Genomic DNA, 10,294 nt, shown 5'->3' with positions numbered 1-10,294 from the left:
CAGATTGCAGGTTTGATATGCTAATGTGTTTCTGCTCTCAGATTTCTTTGGGCAATTTACCCTTCTTTGGAGAAACACTCCTACTATTGGGTCTGTGTAAACATTTAACTGTTGTAAAGACATGTGCAGCTTCAGGAGCCCATCCCTGCACTCAACAGTAAAACTGTGGTCTAAGTTTATAACAGAAAAAATAACTCCATCATTAATCTTTCTGAAACAGGGTCAGAGAAACTCAAAAATACCATAAATAAACAGGTGGCTAAGGAGAAGGAAGGATATATTCCCATGAGCCCAGGGCTATGTGACTCAATTCCCAGTTTTAAAATGGAGATATTGGACCAAAATATCTCCTGTTACACAAATGCAATCTCACTTCATCAGACTATAATAGCATATCCCACAGAAGCATATATTCCATGAATAGCTTGTATTATAGGTGCTGAAGGTAGTTGGGCTTAACTGATTGTGTTTTTGAAATATTTTTCTATACCTCCACATTGCTGATTATAGGTCATTTACAATATCCTGTAGGTCACTGTAGTCAGTTTGCTTTTATTTAAATAATCCTAGGAACTTTAGTAGATGATATCAAGTATTTTTGAATATATTGGCATATACTCTAAAATATAAATGATACCAATTACAATTTTTTTTGAAAGAGAGGAAAGGAGCATCTTTTCTGTATTGTAGTCAGAGTTGGTTTATGCTACACATCATTAAGGTTGTTAGAGACATCTTATTATAAGAACTGTTTCAAGGGCCTGAAATGGAGCCCAACATTTCTGAGTCCCACCATTCCTCTTCTGGCAGCAGATATCTGTGACTCTCTATCTAGGGCTGCTCCACATAGATACTGCTATCAGTTGTTCTGCCAGCTTAATTAGTAGAGATCTGTGCAGGTGAAACTAACATTTTCAGTCCTTCAGTTGGTAGACGTCAATATGGGTCTCGCTATGAGAGTGCATGGGGGGGATCTCTGGTGTTTTTTCAGTTTGCTTTTTACAGATCTGGAAACACCACCAAACAAAGCAAATTAACAAAATTGCCTCACATAAAATTAAAAGAACCATATTAAGATTGCAAGCACTTAGAAAATAAGAACTATCTGTGCAACCTAAAATCAGCTTTTTGACAAAAAAAAGTCAAAACCATACCTAGCTGTATTATCAGGAACATCACCTGTTTGTTTAGGGAAGTGATTTTTCCACTCAGTTCAGCATGGATGAGGCTGCACCTGAAGTGCTGTGACTGATATTGGGCCCCACATTTCAAAAATGATGTGAACACATTAGAAAAAGGCCAGGGGAGAGCACCAAAAATAATTAGGAAGGTCTAAGAAACATGATTTACAAGAAAAGGTTGGAAGACTTGGGATTGCTTAGTTTGGAAAAGAGATGACTAAGGGGGGAATTTGGTAACAGTCTTTAAATACCTGAAGGACAGTTACAAAGAGAAGGGCAATATTTTTTGTGGCCTCCAGGGCTGGAGAAGAAAGAATAATCTTACACTACAATCTGGGAAATTTAGAATGGATATTAGAACTTTTTTAACTTTGAGGGTTGTTAAGCATTAGAACAGATTACCTATAGAGGTTACAGAATCTCCATTTGTTGAGTTTTTTAAAGAGTAGATTAGACAAACATTTAGATGAAATGATTTGGATAGGGATAATGAGACTTTATAGCATCATTAAACATTTGATTATGTACACTGATCGTTGCTTGAGTCAGTGAACAGAATGACCTGTTCCAAGTATGAATAAGAGTTATGTATAAAGTGTGTTGGACTCCTGCTTATTTGTTGCAGAACTTGGAAGGTGTGCATTGAATGAAATGCCGGATTCCAAGAGAAGGAAAAAAATAATAAAAATGGCAGTTTAATGTTGCTTTAAAGAATTGCAGTTTGGCTGTGGAAGTGCCACAGAGTTTCTGGGTGACATTAAGCAGCTCTCATACACTTTCTACAGCTGGTCACTAATAATCATTTTCTGTGGTCAGTCTCAGTTTTGTGCCTGATTTGCAGACATGCTGATCATTTATACCTGCAGCTGAAATCACTGAGAGTAATGCTTGAATAGCTGAAGTGTTATATAATGCCGTGAACTCTTAAAAAAATCAGTTTGAAGCATCTCCAACTGATAGATGCCTTTCACCTTAATCTGTGCTGAATTCCTCCTCTGTAAAAAGGTGAGAAGACCACCTTCTCACCTCAGAGGGGTTGTGAAGATAAATGAAACAGTGTTTGTGACACTCTTATATACTGTAGTGTGGAGCCTCAAAGAAAAGCCTGTGAGGAATTTACACTGTATTCCTATCAGGGTTGGAATAGTGTGCACTAATTGGAACTTGGGGCCATACATTGAACAGTAATAATGAAATAAAATGTTGCATAGCAGTTATCTAAATAATCAGTCTATCCTACATAATGAATGAAGTAGGGATCAGCCGGGAAAAATATTATGTGATCCTGTAGTTCAGGTGTGTCAAACTCATCCAGCCCTGCAGGCCAGATGAGTGGCATGGGTCTGCAGGCTGGATCTGGCCTATAGGCACTCTCCTCTTCCCCTACTCCTTTTCCCCCACATACTGGATCCAGCACCTGCTCCAGCCAGTCTGAGACCCACACAGCGGATCCTAAAGTGGTTGGAATGGATGCTGCATGCAGAGTAGTCTGGCCAGGCGTGTGTAGCATGAATCCCATACCAGCTGGATTGGGCACCACCCTGTACATGATACCCGCTCTGGCCAGACTGCATCACAGGCAGATCCTGCTGTGGGAATCACACCACACATAGTGCCCACTCCAGCTGGTCCGGGACTTGCACTGCACATGACACTCACAGGACCACATGCAGCTTGGGTCCCAGACTACCTGGAGTAGGCTCTGCATGCAGCACAGTTCTAGACCTCCAGGAAGTCAGGAGCAGTCACTGTGTGTGGCACACATCCTAGAATGGGTGGTACATGTCCACAGCCTGGCTTGGTCAGGTACCATGTGTACCACTTCTGGAATCCACCTATATCTGCCCAGCTGGACTATGCTGCACACAGAGCCTGGTCTTGCCACTCTGGGATCTGTGCCACATGTGTCCTCCCATCTGGCACAGTTCTGGAACAGCTGGGGCAGGTACCGCATATGGCGTGCATCCCAGGCCTTCTTCTTGAGGGGCTGGTCTGGCATGTGCCATGCCCTGTGTGGGTCTGCTAAGACCCACGGGGAGCACCAGGGGACTGGATGGCAGGGCTTTATGTTTGATACTCCTGTTGTAATAAAAATGGCCATTAGATTATGATAAAATTGGGATTTGATGGACTTTAAGATGTGTATATGTTAATAAAGTTCTAAAATTTAAAATTTGTCTTAAATAATAACCTGTTACTGTTTATTAATTTACTATTAGAATTAAAGGAATGAAATATGGATTATGTTTTAATAAATGTTTTTCTTTTATAGCTTGTTTTCATAAATTCTTCAGCAGCCTGTGCATTGCGATGAACTGTACAGGTAAGGAAAAATACACAAAATAAAATTTGCTGATGAAAATGTTGTAAACATACCTAGTTTTAGAAGGATTGGTGTTTCTCCAAATACTACTTGTAGAAACTTTACAAAAGCTGTTGTGAAAACAATGAAAATGCTGAAGTCAGTTTGCATCTTAAAACTGAATATCTAAGGAGAATGTTCTAGTCAGAAATAGAGTGTATTCTTCTTATGCTTATATATACTTATTCTTTCTCTCCATTCTTTTGTGTAGCCCTGTTCCCATTTCCTCACAGTCTGTGCAAGTATTTTTATTTTTTCCCCAAAATTTTGATAGCTGCTACCATTTGTGTTGTCTGCTGTCAGTCTCTGTATCTGTACTGGGATATGAATGTCTCAGGTAGGGTTCCCTATTGATAAGCCCACAGGCAGTATTTCAGTACCATGAAACTAACACAGCTCCTGAGGGCAAGGGGAAGGTCGAACAAATACGGTAAACTAACTGTAGTTTTGCTGTTTACAAATATTATTTACTGAATTGTAATCAGTATGTAAAGGTATGGTTTTGCTTCTTTTGAAAATAAGCATGTTTTAAGTAACCAGGATAGAAAACTAGCTTCTTAAGTCTCTTAGCATACCTGTAATGGGAAGCTGACTCATACTAGAGCTTTCAATATTGCCTCTTACATTCCTGTATGCCTGTCCCATTGTTTGGTAAAATTAGATATGGGTCCAGTAAAGCTTTTCATTCTTTTTCATTGTTGTGCACGTTCATGATGAAGCTGCACCTAATTTCATGCATGCAATATAGTCCTAACGATGCACCCTCTAGTTTTCTGATTCAGTTTTTGAAATTCTAAGCACGAGCCTTCTTGAGTGGGTTTATTAATTGTTGGAAGAGAAGAAAGCAGAGGGATACAGATGAAAGTTATTCTTTCATAAATTATTTTTGCTTACAATGGGCAAGTCTACATGTTCATTAATGTGTCATAGGTATAGCGCATTAAGTTTAGTAGCTGTAATAACAGGAACTAACTAAATGCACAGTAACCGGCACTACCGCACAGTAGCTCCAGCACATGCCCTTTTTCGTGACACTAATGTGAAGTAGACTAATTCTACTGTGCATTAGTGCAATAGCACAGCTTTTGCCCTGACATGCTAATACATAGTATAAGTAGTCTACTGCACATTTAGCACCTTATGTAGACATGTCCAGTGTGTACACAGGTATGCCTTGGAGCCCCCTGAAGTCAGGAGAACCCTTTCCCAAGATTTGGGTGGACACAGAGCCAAAAGAAAAAAAATCCTCCTATTTTAGAATTCATTTGCTAAGCAAAACATGTAACAAGGCCTAACAGATCACTTTGAGACCTAGCACAGGTTGGGATCTAAATCTATGCCTAGGACAGGTTGGGATCTAAATAATAACAATACCACCAACTCAGAGAATTTACAGCCTAATACATGAAGTGCCATGCCTATAAGTAATTACTCTTTTCATAATTTTTTTCTTCTCCTTTCCTCCCTACAAAGGTTAGGAGTCATTTGGCATTTATAGGCATTCTTCCAGTAGAAATGTATTTACTCTGTTTCTCCTAGGGAAAACATACAAGGGAGACTGTCTTGTGAGAATAAATGGTTGTCTGCTGCCCTCCCAGTCTGTTACAGGAGGTGGGTGGAGCCACAAAGTAATGCTCCCCCCCTCTGTCGCAGACTGTCTGGGTCTGGTTTGAGGAACGGGCTTGGGGCTGTGGCCCGCTGCTCCCTTCCCATTCCAGACCAGTCTGTGAGTCCTGGAGCAGCAGGGTGAATGCCCCATACCCACTCCTCAGACAGAAATCCTTTGTCTGAGGGGTGGGAACAGTTTGACAGGCTGCTCCCTCTGCTTTTCTCCTGTCAGTGTGGACCAGTGGAGGAACAGTTGATCCTTGCTCTCTGCCCGCTCCTTAGTCTGGGGTCTGCTCCACCGTTCCTACTGTGGGTGGCATTTAAAGCCTTTGACTCTGGGAACTAGGGGACCCAGGGAGAGCTTTCCTTGCCATGGTTACTGGCTCTGCAGGCTTTAATTACTAGATGTGCTGCCCAACTGGGTGTCACATAGGGTGATTTAAAACCCAGGGGTTACCTCTTGACAGCTTATCTCTTTCCCAGGTAAGAGAGAGGACAGGCTATTAAGTAATGGGCTCCCCTAAAGGAATGGGCAGTCCAGGGAGCAACCCTCCACTGTCCTAGATGGAGAGTTCACCTGTGGACCTCTCCAGCTAGGGGGCTGGAATACACATATGCTCGTACTGCAAGGTTATTTTTATATTTGTAAGAGTATCTCAGAAATTCTTGCCAGTAGAGTGAATGTCAGTCTATTGCCATTGTCTGCCACCTTTAAGAATGCAGCAGAACTTAATTTCTATAAGGCTGTGTGTAGACGAAATGAGGGGCATGTGTGCATGACACTTTAAAATGGGTTAAATGCTTTTGCACCAGTTTAATGGTGTTGGTGTTTTCATGCGTTGTATCGCACAGTCACTCCAGCGGCTGTAGGAAATTCAGCAGCATAATGTGCCTTAAATGACTTGGAGCACTGCAAACTAAAATTCCTCCAAGGAGTTTTAGTTTGCTGCTCTACAGCTATGTAGCTCGGGGGCTCTGCTGGAAGCCTGCGCAGGCAGCCTGGCAGCAGCCCGAGAAGGCAGGTTCCACCCAAGAAAAGAAAAAATTGGCAAGCCTGATTTTTTTTTTGTTTTTTCCCCTGGAGTCTGCCTGCCTGCCTGAGCTCCGTGGGGACCTGGTACTTCCCTCCATAGCTGCAGTGCCCCCCAGGACCACCTGAGCCAGGTGCTTGTGGGCAGGTGCCGCCTGGAGCGGGGGCCACTGCTGCTGTGGAGGGAAGCACCAGCCCAGGGACCACTCTGCTTGCCAGCAGCTCGCCCTCCCCTTCCCACTGCCAGAGAGGCAGGTAAGTGCATGGGTGTGAGCATGACACAGGTGTTTACTTGGCCCTAAATTGAAGCAGTGTTTTTAAAAACCCACTGCTTCAATTTAGGCCTCCCGTTTTGCCTAGACACACCCTAATACATGCTATTAAGTTATGAACTGGATGAAAGTATTTTGGGAATACTTTTCATATTGCAATGAATCCATGGGATTCTTGTGTATCCACTGCATAGTTTACACAGCCATTCCTTACCTGACTTATCAGGTGGGGAAGCTTGATCATGCTGTAGTTGATGAACAGCATACAGGGGGAGGAGCAGGAACACAAGCTATGAATGCAAGAGGCCTTTTCTTTCTGTTGGTCCATCACATACCAGCTTCCTCAAATAACTTAAACATGTGTCCAGATGTTTCCGACCTCTTTTCCCCTAAAATCTAAAGGTTCCTGGCTAGAGAGTCTTGCTCTTCCACTCAGGCTCAGACTGATCACCACAACTGAGATCACTAAGGAATTTTACTCCACAGTCAGATTGGTACAGACTGGGGAGGGAGAGGCATTTGCCTTCCTTTATAGCAATGGATATGGCCACTTCCTTGGTTCGCCTGAGCATATTTTAATACCAGCTGGCAGCAGCAGAACACTGGCTGCTGTTGTCCCCCTGCTTTACATGTGGCAAGTTAGGGTTCTGTGCCTTATAGATATGCAACAGGGTTGACTGTGTAGTTTTAGTAATAGGTTAAACAAGGATTTGTATGGGATGGCTTAATTAGGGATGATCCTGCCTCAAGCAGGGGGTTTGACAGGTTGACCATAGGGAAATCTGGGACATCTAGGACACTGCCCACTCTCCCACATCAGTGGCACTGCTGCAGGCAGAGGCAGAGTGGTGTGGTGCACCAGGCAGGCAGGTGGCTGGGCAGTAGTAGCTGGCTGCCTACCTGGTGCACCACTCTTCCCCCTTGCCAGACTGCACCCCATGCCTTTGCATTTCCAGGATTCTTATTTTAACTCTCACCAGCCAGCTGGGACTGGCCTTTGAAATCCAGGACTTTTCTGGCTAAACTGGGACATACGGTCATCGTAGGACCAGTATGTCACAGTGTGCAGTGCTGTGGGAGTCAACAGGTTCGTGTGTCTGAGTGGCAAGGTATAGTGGAGGAGCTTGTGGCTGGGAAGCTAAGGGTGAATCAGGATACCTGGGCGCATGGTACAGTGCTGGTGGTCGGGGGAGGACATGGGAAGCACCAGTATGAGAGTCATACAGTGTAGGTATACAGTGCCCAGATATTCAGTGTAGTGCAGCCTGAGTATACATACATAATTTGGAAACTCAAATTTAGAAACAATTTTGAACACAAAAGTGAAAAATGAACATTTAATATGATGGTTTACCAAAGATATCTAATTATAATTTATATTTAGTTTTACCCATTGTTGTACCACTGTCGGATATATACTTTATCTTCATTAATGCTAGGGACAGAGATTTAAAAAGCTGGAGCCTAAATTGATTCAGTTTTTGCAGGTTAGTCTAACCTGCCTTGGCTGAAACCGGTTTGTAACAGGACAAATATTCACTCTGGTCTGAGGCAATGCAGGCACATGCCTGCAGTTACTCAGGCCAGGAGCCAGGCGGTGCTAGGGCAGGCTTTTGGCTGCAGGGAAGCTATGGGGGGAGGCATGGTCAGTCTGAGCTGACTTGGCCAGGGAGGGGTTTAATTCCCTCTCTCTATCCAACCAGCAGGGACCTGAGCTGGGTCTGCTGGGTGCCCCACTCCCCTCACTGCTGCAGCAGCAGGCACCATAGCCCCTGAGGAAGAGCAGGGCAGGGAGGAGAGTTAGTCTCCTCTCTACCAAGCCAGATCTGCCCACCCTCACTGCTGCACTCTCTTCCCCCTCCCAGGGGCCCTGCTTGGCCATGCCCCCACCTCACCACTGCAGCGGGAAGAGGCAGGGCCCTTACTGGTGGCAGCAGCCCCTGTCATAATGTGGGGGAGTGAGCCCCTTCCCAGCGGGGGCATTGCACTGCAGCGATGGCAGAGCTGTGGCAGCACTGGAGTCCAAAGTGGGCCAGAGCCCTGCAAGCCCCCCACTGCATAAATCAGTTTGAGCCAAATCAGTTAAGTCTGATACTGCGTTCAACCAGGTTTATCTCAAACTGGTTTCAGTTATTTTCAAAATGGTTTATATGCATTGAACATCTGTTCTGTTACAGGTTTAAACCAGTTTCTGATCACTTAAACCAGTTTGTGTGCCGTGTCTGTCCCTAGCCTCAGAGGAGTGGATTTGGAGCCTCAATGAAGTAAAAATTTTCAAATATTCACTTTGGAAAATATGGTTTAAAATACCTCTGTGAGTTTTATTAATGAAGGCAAAAATATTCAAATATCTGTGCTTTGAGCCCTTTCATTTCTTGTTCTTTTGGATATTCTGACAGATCAGTTTACCAACAAAAACCCCACAGGTTAAGCACATTTTAAAGAGCAATCATGGAAAGTAAAAATGAATTTCATTTTTTACACATGAAATCTAATTTGAAGAGATAAGTTCATGTGAAGCAATTGTGGAACAAAACCCATATTGTGTAATTTGGCTGTTCTTTCACACAGCTTCTAGTGATCCAATACGTAAAATGAACTGTTGACAAGCTACAAGCCACGAATTATTTAAACTACATCAGAATTCACTTTTGTTTAGAAAATTAACAATCCATCTATTTCCAACTAAATCTCATTTTAGACCCTTTTAAAGTATCTCTCTCTGCCCTTTCCCAGGAAGGACATTGGATTAGATGAAACCTTGTATGGGGTGCGGGGTCTAGTATGCTCTTATTTTGAAGGCTTATGTGGGACTATTGGTGTCATGCACAGGGAATGAATTTCATCCAAAAAGAATAAATTTTATAAAATTTCAGGCTGTTCCTGGGCAATTAACAAACAAAAGGAAAACAAATAAATGTTGTCAAATGGATGTTTCCTTATGAATTATTCACCCAGCTCTAGTTAGGATTCCATAAATCCTTTTGTTTGTACCAGTTTTGTCTTTAGAGTCAGTATCCTGATTAAACCCCTGCAATGTTGTTCATTTGTTAATAGTTCTCACTGCTAGAAATAATTCAGTTCAAAGGCATTGTTGCTTATAATTCTTGGCAGTAAATAATTGCTTTTCTGTATCCTAATTCTTAATCAATAAAAAGGAAGGCCTGGGACCATGTTAAATAAACAATTAAAAAAAACCTTTCACCTCTTAGGCTTGCAGAATAAAAATGTGTTACATCTGCTTTTAAGGAAGTTCCTTGCGGACCAAAGTTTTACTAATGACATATACTAACATAGCATTTCTGTCTTTCTTATGACAGTAATTCAGGATGTTAAGCATATCTGAATGAATTCATAGAGTATAAACCTGGCTTCATTCAAGTCAATGAGAGTCACTGACTTTCAGTAAATGTCATGATTCTACACAGATTTGTTATTCTTTTTTTTTTTTTAAGTGTTCTGTGTGATTCTTGAAGGAAGGAAGCCTGAAGTTTACAGTGCACCCAAGCATAGTAGGGAAAATATCTTATTGCAAAAAGTAATGAGAACTGATAATGGACAGAGTCCAGGGGTATCTAGGTTCTAGGAGGCCTCTATGAACTTCACTTTTTTAAGCTTCAGGTGTTGCCAAACTTTGCCATGTTTTCTTTAAACTTTTCCCCTCAGTTCAATCACCTTAGACCATTGCTTTGTAAGGAAAGCTTAATAAAAATGAAACTTGTAGGTTTCTGTGGGAGACAATGCTATCCAAGCACAGGCACCAGCCCTGCAAGTATTTCCACAGGCCTGGTTCTGAATCACTGAGCTCCTACGGTCACTCAGTGATTGCCTGATTGCTGTT

At 42.6% G+C, this 10,294-nt stretch overlaps 1 long non-coding RNA gene across 1 annotated transcript in view; it reads left to right on the top strand.

Annotated features, from left to right (window-relative positions):
* LOC109302811 overlaps positions 1 to 10,294 on the top strand; it is a 410,293-nt gene that overhangs the window by 305,955 nt on the left and 94,044 nt on the right. Inside the window, exon 6 of the long non-coding RNA XR_002098941.1 lies at positions 3,454 to 3,504. This is a non-coding gene — a long non-coding RNA (uncharacterized LOC109302811). The remainder of the gene's footprint in view (positions 1 to 3,453; positions 3,505 to 10,294) is intronic.

Source organism: Gavialis gangeticus, unplaced genomic scaffold, assembly GCF_001723915.1.
Source record: "Gavialis gangeticus isolate Ggan-Ray unplaced genomic scaffold, GavGan_comp1, whole genome shotgun sequence".
NCBI lineage: Eukaryota > Metazoa > Chordata > Crocodylia > Gavialidae > Gavialis > Gavialis gangeticus.
This window is presented reverse-complemented; position numbering and strand designations above follow the sequence as displayed.